The 19,578-nt window shown below is 37.5% G+C and overlaps 1 protein-coding gene across 3 annotated transcripts in view; it reads left to right on the forward strand.

The window, feature by feature from the left end:
• Positions 1 to 19,578, forward strand: part of fbxw7 (F-box and WD repeat domain containing 7) — a 159,564-nt gene that overhangs the window by 69,733 nt on the left and 70,253 nt on the right. The window lies entirely within an intron of this gene.

The following is a 19,578-nucleotide window of genomic DNA, read 5'->3' on the forward strand; positions in this document are numbered from 1 at the left end:
ATGTTAAATATGCAGATATATGTATTAAATGCTCACATTAATAAACACTTTTGTTACTATAGATTTATTATTATAGGATTTCTGTTTGTCTTGAAATGTTAAATGATATACATAGGTGTTAGGTGGGGCTGTGACTGTTCGACTTCTGACGGGTGATGATTTAACATAAATCATTTGTTTATGCCTTTATTAACGTCTACTTAGCGGTTTTGTTTTATTAATTGGAAAATATAGTTGAATTAGAATTTGCAATTCCTCCAGTGTGTCAGAGCAAGTTGAAGGTTGAAGCAGTTCCAAAACATCAGCGCTCTCTAACTCTGACATTAGTAATTTTTTTCCTCTTTGACAGCAAATTAAGTTGCCTGATAAGAGCTCTAACAGAAAAAGAACCTGCATTAAAAGTCTCCTTTGACATCCCTGCTGAATTAATTCAAGCGTTATGTGAAATGTGACTTGGAAATTAATGAAATAAAACTCCCACGTCGAGAGAGGCTTTCCACATGAACCCAGGTCAGTTTTTTGAAAGACAGAAATCCTCTAGATGACTAGATCTTAACTCTCAAAGTTGTCACTGTCAGTCTGATGTTGAAACATGAAAAGATTTAAAGGAGTTAATTTTAATTTATGAAAATTGTATTTATTACACTGTAAATAATATATTGCAAAACTATATATATATGTATGTGTGTGTATGTATATCAAAATGTAAAACATTTTCCACACACAAACAAAATCTACATAGAAAATATTTGCTGAAGTTTACTTTTTTGAGAATTCTTTAAGCCTTCTTATCCTCTTATAAGCAATGTTGCAATGCATTATGGTCTAAAATCCAGGACAAGTCAGTGAGACTTGAAGGGACCAACATTATACTGCTGTTTCCATTTAGAGACCTTAGTTTGTTTACTCAGTGCTGCGGTACTCATCCAACCTTTCTATCATAAGCTCAGTATTTGTGTTACAGGTATTTCACTGGTTTCCCCCAGCTGTGTACTTATGAGTGGCCAAGATTTAGCAGGTAGTTAAGTTAAAAGTTATTTTATTGAAACATTAAGCTCAAGCACTAATTTAGAGGCAAGGCTGCATTTGCTCTACATTACACTGGTGCTGGCAGTGTCATCAGAGATGGAAAGATAGGCAGTTCAAAATATCAACCTCAAATGTGTCAGAAAAAACAAAAAGGAAATAGATGGGTTAGAGTGGAGCAACGTTGTGAAATATCGGGCAATGACTGAAATAGCAGTAAGGGTAGATGTCACGATGACAGGGGAGTGTCAGCCTGTCCCTTTTCCATTCTTAGTTTTTTCCCTGATCAAAGGTACCCGCTGTGTTGACCAGATTTTTGAGACAAAGGGTCTATTATGGTGATTTCTTTTTAATTAGTGCTGTTTATGCAGTAGTTAAAGAGTAGGTTCAAAGGATATGCTGAGACAGACCACAGCAGGAGGTTTCTGTAGTTCACCCAGCCGCAGGCTTAAAAATATCCAGTCAAATCTTTGTCGAAGGCGAAGCAGCACTGATTTTGGAAGAGGACAAAACGTTAGACAAAAGACTTGTGTTACACCTCCGTTGACAATAAGATGTTATGCATCATCCTTAATTACATCTCTACAATCTTAACAGCCTCTATAATTTTATATGTTACAGTCATACCTTTAGTTGAAAGATTTGCACTTTCCTTTTTTTCAGCCATGCTTGCAGCAGAGCAGCTAGTAGTTCCATTCTGCTTAGCCAGAACAGAGCCAGAGTGCAGTTATTGTGCATGTTGGCTCACTGGAAAGGCTCTGCTACACTAAATGGAATGGGACCTTAACCAGCATCATTGATAACACCAGGTGTTTAAATTTTCATATCAAAATTTCTGTTGTAAAAGAGGTTGAAAATAACATTTTCCTCTGCAGCTTTGCTTTGTGTTGAGTACTAAATAGCAAATGATAGGCTGCTGATATGCTTAAGAAAGATGGTGACAATGGTCAACATCATACTAGAAGTGTCCTTGTGAGTATAGACATATATGCTTTAGGCGTGGGAGATTAAAGAATAAATAAGAGAAACAGATCCTCTTTAGTATTGTGATACTTGTTGTTGATACTTCATTCCCTGAATCAACTTGTTGACTGCTGAATAGATTTTTTAGAAATATATATAACTAGGGTTTAGTCTGTTAGCTTTCCATTAACATGTTAACAGAAATTAGCATTATGATCGCAGTAATATTATCTTAAACAAATACATTTTACTTCTTATGTGTAACATAAAATGGCATGTGTGCTCGTAGTTTCTTGCATATATTTCCTCTGATCTGTGCAAACGAACTAATAGCTGCTGACTTCACATTCACGCTTCTGTGCCTTTAATTGATACGACAGCTGAAGTGAGGACAGGAAATGGGAACATAGAGTGGAGGGGGTGACAAACCCATGGCCGTGGCTGAGGACTCGCAGCCTCAGTACAGGCGAACGTACTTGTCGGTACCAACTGAGCTACCTCGGCGCTTAACATCGTTAACTCGGTCTCTTAATTTGGCTTCAACACTCCGCACTGACCAACTACAGCAACTTTAAAGGGTCAGAACTCAAACATAAAGTCCAAAGTTTCAAAGTTCAACTTCAACTGATTGATTCAATGATTCAACTTTTTCACCTGATCACATATATATATAATATAGTTCCCTTGTTTACTTTTATTTGTTTTCTGGCTGTGGCCTGTTCAGTATGGGGTCAGTGTTGACGCATGATCCAAAGCTCAACGCGGTGTCTCTGTGTGTGTCCACACTAGCATTTAGCTCATGTACAACCTATGAGAGACTCTAGCTTTTTTGTAGACTCTTAGTCGTGTTTGTTTCTGTGGTGTAAAGATGGTCTCTGAGACATTTATTTTTTATATACAGTGTTTTCCACATCCGTCAAGGTTAACATACCTACTTACTTTTACAGCAGTAAGAAGATGCTTTCATCCTCTGTCTCCAGCAGGATGAAAATAGGCTTGACTCTTAAACAAGGGGAAAAGCACAGTTGGGATTATGCTAGTCCTTGAGCGAAGGTGTTAAACTCTGCCATCTGTATGCTGGTGGTACAACCACATGAAGGGGTCTTAGATTTTGTTTGCATGAAAAGACTAAGGCATCTGTGTTTGTGCTCCGGAACACTTTTCACTTTCCATTATTTGCGTTTATTGTTTAAAACAGGCAAACAAGTTAGGAAACTATAGACTGAAGAGAAGGAACTTCAGCTTTAAGGTTGTTTGCAAAGTCTGTTTTTCTGTATGAACTAAATAGAAGGTCCCACAAGGCCAGTTCATGGGATTGTTGGTCCATGCAGAGCAGGAAGCCACGTGAGCTCTGCTGTGCATGTGGCAGCTGTCTCCAGTGAATGGCATAGCTGGGATTTCCCAGGGTCTCTGTGGTATGGTAAAACTCAAGTTGCCTCAAACTGTTTCTTCAGATGCAACAGACAATACTGTAAAATACATATTTTGCATTCTTCAACTTTGTGTGTTGCTGTTTGTATTGCTTACTTTTGAAAGACTTGCAGGGAATTTGTCTACTCTATCATTCTGGTATTTCTTTCTTTTACTCCAATCACTCCGAGTCGAATTTAAAATATTAACTTCACCATGGGAGCTTTATATGAGGCAGTGTTGTTTCTCGTATCTATAATGTCTCTTGAGAAATTTAAAGTGAGATCTACAGTGGCCCTAAAACTTCTCCTTCTGTTCTGATAAAAATAGTGCTGGTTTAAGTTTCCAATTAAAACGTGCCCAGGAGAAGCTACTGTATTTCCGGGAGCCAGAATGGGCATCCAGCTGTTGTAGGAGATAGCAGATCAAGATATAGAACATTAACAGCAGGACATTTCAGTAGCGGTATTACTTTTCTCTCCCACCACACCCTGCGCTGCAGGCCTGTTGAGTAAGGTGATCTGGACTTGCCCAGTGCAGCTATGTCTGTATCAACAACTATCAGCAAGATGCATCTGCTGTTTGAGCAGGTGGTGTGGGTGTGTTGCAACTTTCTTTAGTTGAGTTTGCATCGAGCCTCAGAGTTTCTGTCTGCACATTAATTAGGGCCACGCAGCTACTGTTATTTTATGTTTGCTTTATGCTCTGTTTACATTTTGTTTGCCTCATTTGCCTTCCTCAGTCTGTCAGTTTAAGACTGTGAGCTGTACTTATACTGGTGGCCCACTGATCTGAGACGTATATATCTACCCAGGGAATTAAGGCACAATGCCATTTTAAAAAGAAAAATAGTTTTATGAGTTAATGAGTAGGTTTTATGCATTTTTTTTGTTGATCATTTTTTTTCTAATTTTGAAAATGTAAAACCTAAATTCAGTGAATATGAACTAGAATAACCGCTGAACATAACGGCAAGCATTCAACAAAATCACAATGAATAATTCATGTCTAAGGAGCAGGAAGACATGAATACTTAAAAAGTCCTACCCCTTTTTTTCCATATTTCATCCATAAACTTGGTGTTTAACATAAATGTTCCATGTTTTTACCCCAGTTTGCAGCATAAACAACTTAATCAATCTTAAAAGTAAACACTCAAAACATAGCAAGAAAACAACATAAATCAAAATCGAGCGATACTTCCGGTCCCCGTATTGCTCTGCCAATTCCCCTCCCTGATTATTAAAGTATTTCCTTTGAGTGAAATACAGTAACTTTTGGCGCAGGTCCTCACAAATTCCTCTCAAATTGTGTTGACATTCCCTCATTTGAAACAACTTTTGGATACTGCTGGGTAATAACTTTTATATGTTTTGCCTTCTTCATGTTTTGACCCATTTTGAAGTCGACCAGATCTTTAAATTTTAATGCCCTTCATTTGAAAAAGAGTGGGCTTGTTGGTTCCCTCCAAGTGTTTTTGTTTTAGGTTTGTTAATACTTAATTATTGATCGATGAATCGCTGTTAAGAATTTAATAAATTAAAATGTATCATTGATAATAAGCCAGTAGTTTGGAAATGGCGGTAATTGCACTTCATTTCACATTAGTTTGACTGGTGGAGCCATTTGTTAAATGAGGAAGCCTAAACTCCAACTTAAAATGAGAAAAAAATAAGAAAGACATGTTTCTTAATCATCAGTTAATTGATTGGTAGTGTTTGTCACACTAATATCAGTTAAGGAAAATACACAAAATATTTTGTTTCAAATTCATATGGCTTTTTTTTTTTTTTTTTTTGATAAATATTGGACTAGTGTTTGTTTCCCCAGGCTTCCACAAAGTAGGTTATGGAAGTACTGAGTGTACAACAAAGATTTATTTAATATATGTTTGACTGTACCAAATATTACTTTTGACTTAGATATTTTAGTTTAGATATAATTTATATGGGGCTTCCAGTGTAATTCATTATTTAGTATTGCTCCAAGAAATTTAACTTTAGTTTCTTTGTTTATATTTCTTTTTTGAATTAGCTAAATGATTCCCAAAGCTTATAAATTTTGTTTTGCTTAAATTCAGTGTTAATTTAATCCAGTCAAACCAACCCTTAAGGATTTTCATCTCTTTTCCATTATATCCAGAAGTTGATCTAGATTCTTTCCACTATAATAATGCCACATAGAGGCTTCAAGAAGCCATCTGTCACTATTCGAATGCACTTTTTTTTTCACCATCTATTTTTGAGAACATATGCCTGGATACACGGAGGACATTCGTATTCACTTTCAATTCGAGTTGTGTGCTCGTGTCCGTTACGTGACAACTAGGGTGACATGATACGGCTCCTGATCCTGCTACTACCGAGTCAGACGATCTTATAGCAGCTCAAGTGTTATTTGTTTTTACTATTCATATTTCAAAACCAACTGTTTTCCACCACCAAAACCTTCAATTCACCTCCAGTGTTTGGATCGTGCTTTAAGTTAATTTTAGCATCACAGTCTTCAGTGTCTCTTTGCTGCTTTCTTCTTTTCTTTAGTTGTTTGCAAAAAATACATCCTGTTGATACAACCTGTAAATGCTACTATGCCATCTGAGTGACAGATAAAATCGAGTCATTTGTCAAATTAAATTTCAGAACAGTGTTGCATTATCAAACTGAGTAACCTGGAATTAATTTTAGCTGAAAAAAACATTTTCACAAGCAGCACAAATTTTGGAATAATTATGGAACAAAGGAACTCCTCAGTGTTCCTGCTGTGGTTATTTTTCATCATTAACACAAACAGCTACCACCACAGGAAAACTAGATTTGTGCAAGCCAACAAGCACCTGAATAAAACACTGAAAGTCTCTTAACAACATCAGCAGTGCAGATTTTTATGCGCACTTTATTAAGCATCATTAAATGTAAGTAAATTAACCTCCTCAGCCTCTCCAGTAAATGTACAGTAAATTTATTTTGCTACGTAAGTGTTGCTGCTCCTACCTGACTTTGTTCAGTAACACTCAGCGTTTCACTTAAATAAACTTGCTGCCCTGGAGGAGCAGCTGCCTTTACTGATGTTGTGCCTCTGTAGATAACTGTTGTAAAGAAAGTGAGGCTCCACTGACAATATCATGCTGCTTCACAAACACCATCACTCAGGCCTTTTAACCATTTTTTCTCCTGTTTTGGACAGTCAAATGTAGAATATTGTGTTTGACAGGAAAAGAAGCTAATTAAGCTTTTGAAGTTTTTTTTTTCTCTCTCCTTCCATTACTGATGCAATGCATTGTAACCCACAAGAGTGAAGCTGAAGTGAGATCCCTTGCTGAGTTTGATGTTACTATTGAAGTGTTTGACTGTTTGTACCATTTGGATATGTATATTGGGACTTTCAGAATTTTCTTCTTATTGCATTATCTCTGAAAAACTGACTGCCATTGTGAGAAAGCAATGTGGAAAGACTTAAAAAAAATGATACTAATTAATATTTTATTGGTTTATAATAGTTAGTAAGTAGAGGATAGGTTGATTTGTCAATTCACAGAAAATTAATCAACATTTTTTATATTCAATGAAATAATAGTAATAGTAATAGTAAAAAATGTCAGCCATTCTGTAATGGCAGCTTCTCAGATTTGAGTTTGTCTTATGTGACAGCAAACTGAATATCTTTGGATTTCAGACTGTTGGTCAGAAAAACAACATTTAAAAAGGGCTGCAACTAACATTTTTTTTTTCGGTCTGTAAAATGTCAGAAAATGGTGAAAAATATCCATCCATGTTTTCCTAGTCCCAAGATGAAATTTTCAGATATCTTGTTTTGCTCACAAACCAGAAATATCCTGTTTACTGTCAAAAAGGAGTGAAGAAACTAGAAAATATTCACATTTAAGAACTTGGAATCAGAGCATTCTGGCTAGCGTATACAATGACTCAGACCCGTTAATTGACTATCTATTCATCTTTGCAGCTCTAGATTTTAGATTTTATTTGTTATATCTGTGAGTCAACTGAATATAGGCTTTAGACTGACAGTAAAACAAGACATTTGAAGAATCACACTGGGTTTTAGGAAATTGTGATTGTGAGAAACAATTTTTTACTAGGGCTACAATTAGCAATTAGCCTGTTTTTATTATGGATTAATTTAACAGTTACTTACACAATTAATTGTTTAGTTTATAAAATGTCAAAAACCTTGTGAAAAAAGCTTATCACAGTTTCCTAGAACCCAAAGTGATGTCTTCTGTTTTTTTTCTTTTCTCCAACCAATAGTTGCAGTCCTAGTTTAACAAATGAATATGATGGGAGAAGTTGCTGTAGTATGTTTATTGTTTAAGTCATTTAACTCTATCTACTATGATGCAGGATTGTTGCGCAGTTATTCCACCTCGCCGTTTTGTATAAATCGTTGAATGGGAGGGCATTGTTGTTCTGTCGTTAAGCCAGCAGCGGATGTAATAACAGAGCTAAATAAATGTTCGTGTAAAATGAGTGAGCTGGGAGGACGGGGCGCCAATACCGTTCAGACACTGGGGCCGCATTATGCCCGTGTTGTTTGGTTCAGTGTAAAAAAGAAAAGCCGGCATTATAACGGGTCTTCTTTACAGCAGTATTGCGGGATCTCTGTTTAAAAAGGGCTGGCGATTGAGGCTGATTTCGTCCACCGGACTTCAAGCCCTTCTCTCTGTCCTGAAGTAAGGACCACACCACTGTGTCCTGCAGGAGGTTGGATTCCATTGCCCTTGGGCTCCAAATAACACAGAGGGGAGGAAGGCATCTGCCATTGGCTATTCTGAGAAGCGGTCCCATTCCAGGGAGCACACAGATCTAGTCATCAAGCTACACAGCACTCAGATCAGCCAAAGAGTTTTGTTTACCCCGATTTCTGTGGAGACTCAGAATTCTGACTCCCAAAGACTGAATGATCGTGTTAAAAACCTACACTGCTTTGACTGGAATCTATCTGGCTGGGCCTTCTAATATTTTTGTTGTGAAAATGGTATACATTTACAAATGATGTGTTCAGAAATACTTTCCATACTCTTTAAAGCTGTGGTAGTCGGCTTCTTTTTGGCGTCACTTTGCAAAAAAATCCATAACCACCACCTCCACCTGCTCTTGGCTCTGTTTTCAGGTTTTAGAAAATCTATCCTATGCTGACAGACTTTTGCCAATCACAGGTCAGTAAGATAGTTGATTGTTGTCTCATTGCCAGGCCATCAAACACTGATGCTGTTGGTTGAGAGTCACCAACCCAAGCTGCACCTTTAATAACTCTGTGGCCATTTTGACCTCACACATGATAGGTGGACTTAAACCTGATCTAAATACCTCTTGAGTTCAAGCTCGGGGTGTATAGTGTTTATACTGTTGTGCTTTACATACAGAGCATACAGTCCTGGATAGCGATGTGCTCCCACCTGCCAGGGAGCTGCCTGAAGGCACTGACATTTCCCACACTGTTAGACACTGGATGAGCTGAGGAAAGATACTCTCTTCCTTTAGGGAAGTGTCACAGCTCCTAAACACCGTCTTTTAAATGAGGATGTGAAGCAAAACGAAACATCTTAAACACCTCATCTTTCACACAAACACCTACATAACTCGTCCAGTTAAATTATTCATCTCAGTGGTGCTGTATGGCACACACATTTTGCTGCATAATTCAACACTGTTGGACACATTGAATAGACCTGAATCTGAATAAACCACCTGGGTAACCGCCTCTACAGGTTCAACTGCATTTCAGTGCTTTTTTTAGTTGTTCTTGTAAAAACCTGTTGTTTTTTTCTTACCTCCTGTACTAAATCTGATGCGGTGTTCTTTTAAAAATCAAGCACCTTTCTTTGTGTAACCCTCCTGTGACAGTGATTGCACTTGAGCTGCTCTGAAATGTTTGAAATACTTCATTTAATTTCTAAAAGAGTCCCTAAACTGCCAACTTTATAACCACAAGTTTCAAAGTGGTCTATCATTTTTTTTCCCCTCAAAGCCAATTTCTTGATTCAAGTAATTGCTCTCCCATGGTTCCTGCTGCCTTCATTCAAACACAACCAATATAGCTTAATCCCCTTTGGGTGGCAAGCCAGCAGGTGAGTCCTAAAATTTGTTGTTGTTGCTCCTGCTGTAAAGCTATGGACACACAGAGACTCAAAAGCTGGGACAGCAGCGGGCTGCTATTAATTGTGATTGGGACGTGTTGTTCCTGTCTGTGCCACCTGAGTAATAGAGCTTTAAAAGTTGCCCAGTGGTGCTGCAGAGGAAAGCTGAAAAAATCTCAGCTATCCTCTGATGCAGTGTGAGAAACAATCTGCTTTGATTGTGTTAATACCAGCAGAAATGAAAGCACAGACTTGTTCAGTGTATCCTATCAGCAGTGTCCTTTTACAGTGTCCTTTTACTAGGGGTGTCACAATTTCAATATTAAACTGAAAATCAATCAAAATTATCTTTCAGTTCAAATAATTGAAAGCAAAGGCAGAATCAGCAGTTCTCCCAGTAATTTTTTTTTTTCCTCTCCACTGTTGCCTACTTGCAGCATCCGGCATGTGTGTGAAGAAAAGAACAATACTCAAAAGACAACACAGCGTAGCTTACTGCCCGTTATATCACACTTAAAACCGTCGAGACTTTCTTTTAAAAAAGAATTTGAAAATATAAATGACAGTTGTCTGGGCAACAAATGATCGGAAGATCTCTACAAATCAAGGCTCAGTGGTCTTACAATGGCATAGCTGGCAGTGCTTAAACAGAAGATTAAATGAAGTCATGGCCTTAAAGTTGAAAGTCACTCCTGGATTTGGAGAATTATGACAACCTGATGTTTTATTGATTAGCTTAGTTTACTAATAGGACAATTGGGCGTACTGTAGGTCAACCTGACGGCGCCCTCTGTCCTGATGAAGCAAAATAATAAAATAATAATAATAAAAAAAATTAAAACGCATAATAAATAAATTAATAAAAAATTAAACATTAAAAGGGAAACATTGGAGTCAAAGGCCGTTCTAAAGCTTTGAACCTGCAACTGCAAAAACACAGTTTCTCTCATCCACTAGCCTTGGTAGTGAATTTCATGATCATGAATTTTTCATGTTACGGAGAAATACTAAAAAATTTAAGCAACGTTTTCTCCAGCTTTACGAGGATCTGACAAGGTCATACAGATAATTCAGTTTGTACTCAAAAAAAGTGTGCATACTGTTAAGACTCCATGTCTTACTAAATACTTCATTCTTTGTGGTAAAATCCATGAATACACATTGTTGATTTAAGTGGGAAAAGTTCTGACATAAACACTCCATACTGCTCAGTTGTTTTTTTCAGTCATCATTGTTTTAACGTTCATGTTTGTGTGATTTTGTCGCAACAATCAGCCGCTCCACCAGACCAGAGTTAGCTGTGATTTGCCTCCAGAAATGCGAGCCGTGAATCACTGTGTCCGCTCCCACTGTCTTGGTATCAGCATTTCTCAGCGCTGACCTTCAACAAGCCGTCCCTGTGCTTTTCACAGTGTCCTGCACGCTATAATCTGGTCATCAGTGAAGACAGCCTGTGAATGGATAGCTGACTGGCTGTAACTGATGCGGCCGTCTGCATAGTTTGTCTAATCTGTGTATGAACCCTGCTGTCTGAGTCACAGTGTGTGGTCTCCCCTCTTTTGATGTGCGCTTCTGATGCACTGCAACACTGTCTGGACACTTGCTGCAGTTCGTGACTTCACATAACTGCAAAAATCACGCTGTCTGTCAGTTTGTGAAGATTGTTCCGCTTCGTTTTTGTCGTGCAGAATAAAATTTATTGGTAAAGTGAATTCTGTTTGCCAGAGTTTGAAAGTTAGATTGCATTTGTTTTGTCAGTGAGAGCAGTGCAACACAACAAACAAGCAGATTTTTAATATCAGAAAACAACAAACAGGGATATCGTCACGTTAATCTAAAAAAAACATAAAGTGAAGGCACTCTCAAAGTCAGTACACTGTTTAAATGCCCTCTAAAGCCAAAAACTCTTCATATTGAATATTTGGAACGACCACAAACCTTGAGCTTGCCTCCTCTTTTAGTTCACCTGCAGCTGATGATCTATCAAGTGCCTGTTAATTAGTTTAACAGCAGGGAAATAAGGTTTTGTAGGTGAGAGTATGCATGTGCATACCTTAGCTGGTGTCACAGAGGGCTGTTGTTCCGAGGTTAAGCAGAAATTAAAATACCTGCTCAGCAACAAGAGGATTACAGCTTCTATAGAATGTGAGGTCTCTGACAGAGCAAGACGATCAGAGAGCTTTTGAGAAGAGAGAGGAGAGGATCGAAAAGAGAAATGGTATTCCACTGATACAGGGCAGTTCTGCTGGTGTTCAAGCTGTATTTTTAGCATTTGTTTAATATAATCAAGGTAACAGAGTGAAGAGGCCATGTCGGGTGCAAATGTTAAGCGCTGGTTTCTAGAAAACTTTCTTAGAGTGCACTGTAAAATTAAGCGTATTGTGTATAAAGTCCTACAGGTTACTTTGACTTCATGTCCACATTCATTTGTATCCAAAGCACACATTCACCAATGGCCAAAAGATGTAGTACTATTTAAAAAAATATTTGTGCAAAATGCTTGTGGACCATATTACTTACGCTTAATTAACACATAAATCAACTTGTGAAAACTCTTTACATGACTTAAGAAAATGGCTTTGTTTTCAGCTTTGTGAGGATGCATTTTTCACCTAACACAATTGATTTTTGAATGGTTTATTTAGCTTAAGAATAGAGCTGCAAGAATAAGTCAATTAATTAATTATTCAATCGACAGAGAATGAATCAGCAACTACTTTTCAATCGAGTAACTGTTTTGACTCCACCTTCTCTCATTCCAGCTTCTCTGTTGTGATTATTTGTTTGTTTCCTTAGTCCTCTACAGTTGTAATATAATATTTTGGGGTTTTGGACTGTTGGTCGGACAGATTAAGGCATTTGAACACATCGTCTTAGATTCTGGGAAACCCGAATAAACATTTTCTTTTGTTTTAACTTGGCTTCATTTGTCAAGCAGAAGAATAGAAAATACAACAGCAACTGTGTTAAAAACAAATGAAAGTCAATCGAATAAATACCAGGGATAAAAAAAATAATGTTAAAACCAAGGATTAAAGCTTAAAAACTAAGACTGTGCCGTTACTCCAAATTGAAAGCTTGCCATACTAATATCCAGAGGGAGTGAGTTCCACAGTTTAGGGCAGTGATACTCAACACAGGCCAAATCTATCTGAATTTTTGTTCTGATCCCATAAATCTGTTTCATACTGAAAGAAAATATGCTAAATATGATATTCATTTAGTCCCTGGCAGGAGCGTTTTATGTTTAGGAATCATTACAACATTTCAGTTATTGCATGAAGGAAGAAGTCACACCTCTGTTTAATGTTGTTTAAACTCTTTCAAATGTTACCAAAGAATTTACAACAAAAAATACCGTAAAATATCTGATTTATCTGTCAGTCCTTGCACCAAGTTAATTTTGTTAATAATTTAATAAGTAAGACAATTTGAAACTAGAGGATTTCAAATAAAGATGAGTTATTGGCCTTTTAATGTTTATTCATTTTATCTGATAAATAATGTTATTACAAATGTTTGTTGATTAACTGGCCCCTGGCATTCTGTCATTTTGCAAAAGTGGCCCCCGGGCAGAGCAAGTTGTGTGTCCCTGGTTTAGGGGCATAAAAACAGAGGGTGCTCTCACTGGTACTTTTATGAGACACCAAAGAAACATTTAACAGAAAAGCAATAGAGGACCTTAGTGATCTGGCTGAAACAAAATGAAAAAAGGGTCTCTGATGTAGAGAAGAGCAAGGTCATTTGAAGCTGTAAACATAATTGGCTGATTAATCGATAATGAAATTACCTGCAGCCTGCCTTCAGATTTTCTCAGTTTTCTCAAATCATAAAAAAAACACTTGATACACTTATTTTAACCATTCAAAACATCCCAATATGCAGCTGCGTAGTTTTCTTTGGACAGTGACGTGATGTAAATCTTAGCATAGGAAAAAAATGACTCTGTGTACCAAAAGTGACCACAATATCCCCGATATAGTAACTTCTAATGTCGCAGGTCAAGTGACCATATTCAGCTCATGTGAGATACTGTACCAGATCCATCATCTGACATTGATTAGCAGCATGTACAGTGTGAGAGATGATGGATGACTGCCAGGTTGGGGCCATGACATCCATATTTATAATTCGTGCAGTTTATAAATGACCTTGGCACTGGTGTACTGTACCTCCAGGTCTGACAAGTAAGGCCGTGTTCAGACCAAAAATAGCACTCTGTTAAAAAACAGCAAGCGGCTGCAGGGTTGCTACAGGTACCGGTGAGAAAATGAAATATGATCTAGGCGGTTTAGTTTGAGGAGTACATCCATGACTTTTCAAGGCTTATCACATGCCAAAACACTGCACAGGGGGTTTATAATACTGTGAGGCAGAATTTTACAACTCTGGAAAGTCAGCATGGCGGCGTTCATTTGATCCTCGGCCATGACGCTCTCAAGGTAAACAGAAGAATTAGCGCTGTTAAGCGGGCAGGCCTATAGCAGGAATATAGGCCTGCACATACAGTATTTGGCGGATGCAGTGTGCTGCCAGACAATATGGCATACATTGTTCTTTTTTGACCCCGCATCTGTTTTCAGTTTCAAGACCAACACGCAGGTGGAGTTGGATTTTGATGATTCCGATTCCAATGCTGCTTATTGATTTTGGTTCCTAAAGGCATAATATGCAACAATAATTCCTTTAAATCATCACTTATGACCTCCAAGAAGTAAGTGATGGTTGCTGTATCTCCAGAGACCCTCCCCTCTGCCTGTATTTCTCATTATTTTTCTGTGCTCGGGATGCTTTACCAACCTAAAATGTCAGTATTTGACATCCTGGGAATGAAATGCAACAATAAACTAATCTTTCTGGTGCATTTATAAACAGCTCAGACAAATCTTTCGTTGTTGATTCTATCTTTAATGAGTCTCAATTCTGATTATTTGAAGGGCTGAGTCAAAACAAGTAAACACATATTTATGTCACTTTAATTAGGAACAGTTTTGATAATTGTCATTTTCAGTGGTTCCTGCCTTGCAAATGCTGTTTTTCCTTTTAATTACTTAAGTAATATTAATTCGCTTTTTTATAATTTAGAGGCTTTGACTGCTGGTTGGACAAAACAAACATTGTAAAGTTGTCACTTTGGACTCTGGGTATTTGTTACTGCATTCCTCACCATTTTCCAAATTTTTGCAAACCAAACTCAATCGATTCATGGAAAAAAAAAAAAGCCAGTTAATCCATAATGAAAACAATCATTAGCTGCAGTGCTCAGATGAAGGATCTGAGTTTTTGCTCCACCACTGCCCTTCTCTTACTATCATAGCACTTACAAACTCCTAATAATTATATGAATTGTTCTAGAGCCTGATGGCATCTTCCAACTGTTGCAGTGCACTGTAGGATTCGGGCTTATAATGTTCACATGTGCTGCAGATTGTGGTGAGAGATGACCCTCTCTTTCTCTTCCCATCATGCATTGCTGAGAGTTTGTTAAGGTTGCTGTTGTATGTCCCAAAATACAAATGTTACTTTTTGGTAGTGTTTGTAATTTTAAAATTTTACTTTTTATGAGTGCTTGTGATTATTTTGTTCCAAATATAGTCGTTTGTGTTGGTAGTTGCCATTTTTGTGCGGGTCTAGAAACTTGAATGTTGTATCCATGACTGAAGTGGCAAGAATTTTTTTACTGCAGCTTTGGGCTGAACAGTTTTGAAAAAAATATCTAATTGCAGTTATTATGACTAATATTGCAATTCTGATTTGATTTGTAATTTTAGAAGGAATGATCATTTCTACATCTTAATTCTCATTTTGATGTGAAAAACATGCTAAAATGATGATGGTATGATTTTTAGTTGGATCTGTAATTCTGCAGCATGACAAAATCTTAATTTAAACGGGAATTTTGACACATTTTGCCTTTTAACAAATATTGCACGCAATTTGAAAATTGCTGTATGCCATTTTGGGATTAAAACTTTGATTAATTATTCAGCTCTACTCCAGCTGGAGTTACATGCGATGAGTTCGGTTGTGTGTCCCCGATTTTAAAAGGAAGTGTCGAGGTGACACTTTGAAAATATATTAATGACAGTCTTGGCTTAGTGTAATTTGTGTCGGACTCCACATGCGGAATCAAAATTTTAATTGCTTAATGATTCCTTTGAAACTGTAATTTTGGAACCAGTTCTCGACACCCAGCCATACATGTGGAGTTCATTTAAATGAATTAGCAAGCTGCAGTTCTTTTGTTTTTGTTTTTCGAACACATCCCCAGGTTCCTACTTTTCTTTTTACTGTCTGCCCACACAGCATTAAGAGCTTCCAAATGGTTACTTAAACGTGTTATTCAATTAAATTAGTCCTCCTGTACCCTTCTGACTTTCTGCATTTTATTATTCAAAACATCAAGGCATTGTTGCAATGAGGAGGTGGATGCATTCATTGTAAATGTGCTCCTATTAATGTAAATGTGGTGACTCAGATTGCTATTAATAGTCTCGACCATCTCCCTCCAGTCTTCCTGTCCTGGAATAATACAATATGTATTACAATATAAGTACAATAAACTCCTCAAAAAACATAAAATTATGGCCAAAGGGATACATGAACTAATACGGATCTTAGAGAATAGATGTATTATTAATATATGAATGATTGACTCACCAGCATCATACTTCATAGTCTCTTATAACATTTGCTTTGGAGGAATTTTCTTGCCGCAGTAGCTGGGTAGGTTAAAGCTTTCTTCTTCCAGAATTCATACCTTAGTTAGTGTGAGTTTCATCTCCGTCAACGGATGGCAAGAATAATATGCAATCCTTCCAGGCTGTACAGAAATATGCCTTTCTAGTCTTTCAAGGACATACCTCTCCTTTGTGTCATTAACAGCACAACGGAGTGGAAATTATAGCTCCCTTTCAGTTGCCCTCCGAGGGCACAGAACAGAGGGAGGATGGCTGCATGCCTGGCAGAATATTGACTCACTGTTCATAAAACGCCAACTCTTGCTTCGCCTACCTTATATCAGTTTCTTCATTCTCTTTTCCTGCTTTCGCACTCTTTTCTTTCACTCGTTCATTCATTAAATTTTTCCCTCCATGAGGAGAGATGACTCTGGGTCTTATCTCTGAGGAGCAGAATCAACACCCTCCCTCCTCACACTGGATGGGCTGCTTATTGTCCCGAACTAAATTGAGTCATTCAGTCTCAGTGCAGATGACTCCCTCTGACTGAGCATTTCTCCAGCACAGACGATTGATTTAGTGAGTTTTAGCCCTCCAAAAAGATTCAATTCTGTAAGTAAGCATAACTTACGTATGAACAAATCTAGTTTTTTAGAGAGGCAGACAAAGGCAAGAACATAAACTTAACACGCATTTCCATGACCACAACATAGTGTAACCTGGGCCCTGTTCTTTATACGTGAAGTTATCTAAGTTATCCAGATTGATACGTTGATAAGTTCACACAAGTCTGAATTTTTTGGTTCTTCATAGCTGCTTTAAAATTCACCTGGAGCTGTTGTCAGAGCAGCAAGTCCGTAAAACCAAACCAGCAAAACTGCAGCTTGTTGAGAGTTAGCTGGTTCATGATCAAGATGTCTTACAGTGAACTGCAGTTATTTTCTAATCGAAATTAACCCACTTTCGATATCATAATGAAGACTTACCTACTGTATATTTAGCAGGGTTCAACATTAATCTTTTGTTTAGCGGTTGGGCAATGGGGTCAGAAATCTACTTACCCAAAGTCAGTTTTCACTTGTCCCTGTAAAATGACTAAAGTTGATAGTTATATTTAATCTAGGGGTGCAACATCTATAAAATGCACAAGGTGATGTCTTTAAATGTCTGGGGTTATCATAGGCAAATGGGCTTGGTTGGGCTCTCATGTTTCGCCTCTCATCCAAGAGGTTTCTTCAGTTCTAAACTGGATTACCTGCATGACTGAGAATCTTCACAGACATTTCAATGTCTTGTTTTGTCCACCTAAAACCTGAAGATATTCAGTTTAATATGATAATAAATGAAGAAAAGCAGGAAGTCTTAATACTGAGACACTGAAAGCAGCATTTTCTGCCATTTTTGCATGAAAAACAACTTAATCTACTCATCTGTTCTCAAAATAGTTCATAGTTAATGTATGTGTACACCACAAAGGAACCAAGCTAAATTGCTTTGTGAGCAAAAAGACATGAACTGAAGGTGTTTTCACACCTGAAAGTCAGAATCAAGGTTTATGTTTTTGTTGAATTGTATACAATTGGTCTGGTTGGTTTTGGTTTCACTTTGTAATTATATGAAAAGAAAATATGCATGAAATCTGTTGGTGTGTTAGTTAGTTCAGTTCCTCTCTCTTTGATCCCTTTGGACAGTTTCCATGGGACCAAATGTAAATTAAACATTTGGTCTCCTTTTCTGTCCATGTGCTACTGTGGCTCATTTTGTTGTGATGAGTTGTTTTTCCTTTTCCGGTTCTAATGATAGACTGCTAGAGCTTCTTGTATTTGAACCAAACATCTGAATCATCCAAAAAATGTTTTCACACTAAAAATGAACGGAACCATAGTTTGGCCAGCTTCTTTTGGCCTGCACCAGATTTGGCTATTTGGTCTAAACCATTGTCCAGAGGTTTCACACCTGTAATTTTGGTTTGGATCAAACTGGAAAGTCCAAATGAGGCAGGCATGAAAGCACCCTAAAAGACTGTTAAAAGGGCCACTGAAACTAAAACAGAGCATTTAATGATCAGGGTTAATCCATCAGTTGCTGCTGAACTTTATGTGTATCATTTAGTGGCTCAGTTGATCAAGCAGTTCAGATGTATGAAACAGAACAATGAATGTAGCAAAACTAGCACAGCAGTGTGAAGCCAATCATATTGAGATGAACGAATCTACAATTCTAGCCTTTATACTTTATCCTTTTACGATCTCTTTGAGCTGTCCATCTTGGTCCGTTTGATTTGAAAAAAAGAACTTGAAAAGGGAGTTTTGAGAGCTGCCTTTGAGAAAATGTTTGGAATGATTGCAGCAATTTTTATTCATTTACAGTATGTGTCAACATTTTGTTTAGAGCGTTTTCAGTATGAAAGACATCAAATGAATGAGTAAAAAAATAAGAGTGAAAACCAAGTAAAGAAATCAGTGATAGCAAAGTGGGGGGAAACTGAAAAATTCGTGCAGATTCATTGACGCCTCGGTCTCCTCGCAGCTCGTGGACCTTTGTGATTTGTGCGTGGGAGTTGTAGTTTTCACATTTTGCTCTCAGACTCGCAACTACTGCACACTATCATTCTTCTTCACTGTTCCAGCTCTGGTTTGTTCCTTTTTAGACAAACTCAGAAAGTGCCTTTAGTTTTCAGTTGTTGGTGCAGTGAAAGCTTGGCGCTGATACCATTTCATCCAATTCTGGTCTGTAAAATTGGTTGAGAAACTAAAGAACCAAAATCGATTTCTGTGAACCAAAAGAGAATTGCCTCATCATCGAGACAGCATTACATCAGACACCCACAACAAACACCTTCATTACAGAGCGACCCTCCTGTAGTCCTTGCAACTCGGCCTCATGGAAGAGCCAAACAGTCCTTTTGTAATGCCCTTTCATTTACAATGAAAACATTTGATCAGGTTCAAAACAGTTAAAAATGAATTATTTATACTGTGCATGGTGTTATGCTCTCGTCCTTTATCCCATAGCTCATTTATCTGCGTTTTTCTTCCATTGATTGAAGTTACACCAACAGTTTGGTGCTTTTAATATTCAGTTTACCGGCTGAATGATTTTACTTTTTCTGTGTGAACTCACTATGCATATCAAAAGCTACTTAGGAAATGCTTGAAAGAAACTTAAAAGTGTTAGCCGCCATTCACAATTTGCAATGTTTGCTAAAGGTAACATTACCATTATTGATCCAGGGTGTAAGATTGACAGGGATCTATTGGTAGAAATTGAATATTCACAAATTTATGTTCAGATATATGTTTATATATCAGGTGTTGCAAATTATCATCTGCTATAAACACTATGATACTTGCATTGGATAGTGTTTTTCTGTGTAAACTGTATCCATCACTTTCAACTAAACTA

Source organism: Lutjanus erythropterus, chromosome 3 (genome assembly GCF_056507025.1).
Source record: "Lutjanus erythropterus isolate fLutEry1 chromosome 3, fLutEry1.hap2, whole genome shotgun sequence".
NCBI lineage: Eukaryota > Metazoa > Chordata > Actinopteri > Lutjaniformes > Lutjanidae > Lutjanus > Lutjanus erythropterus.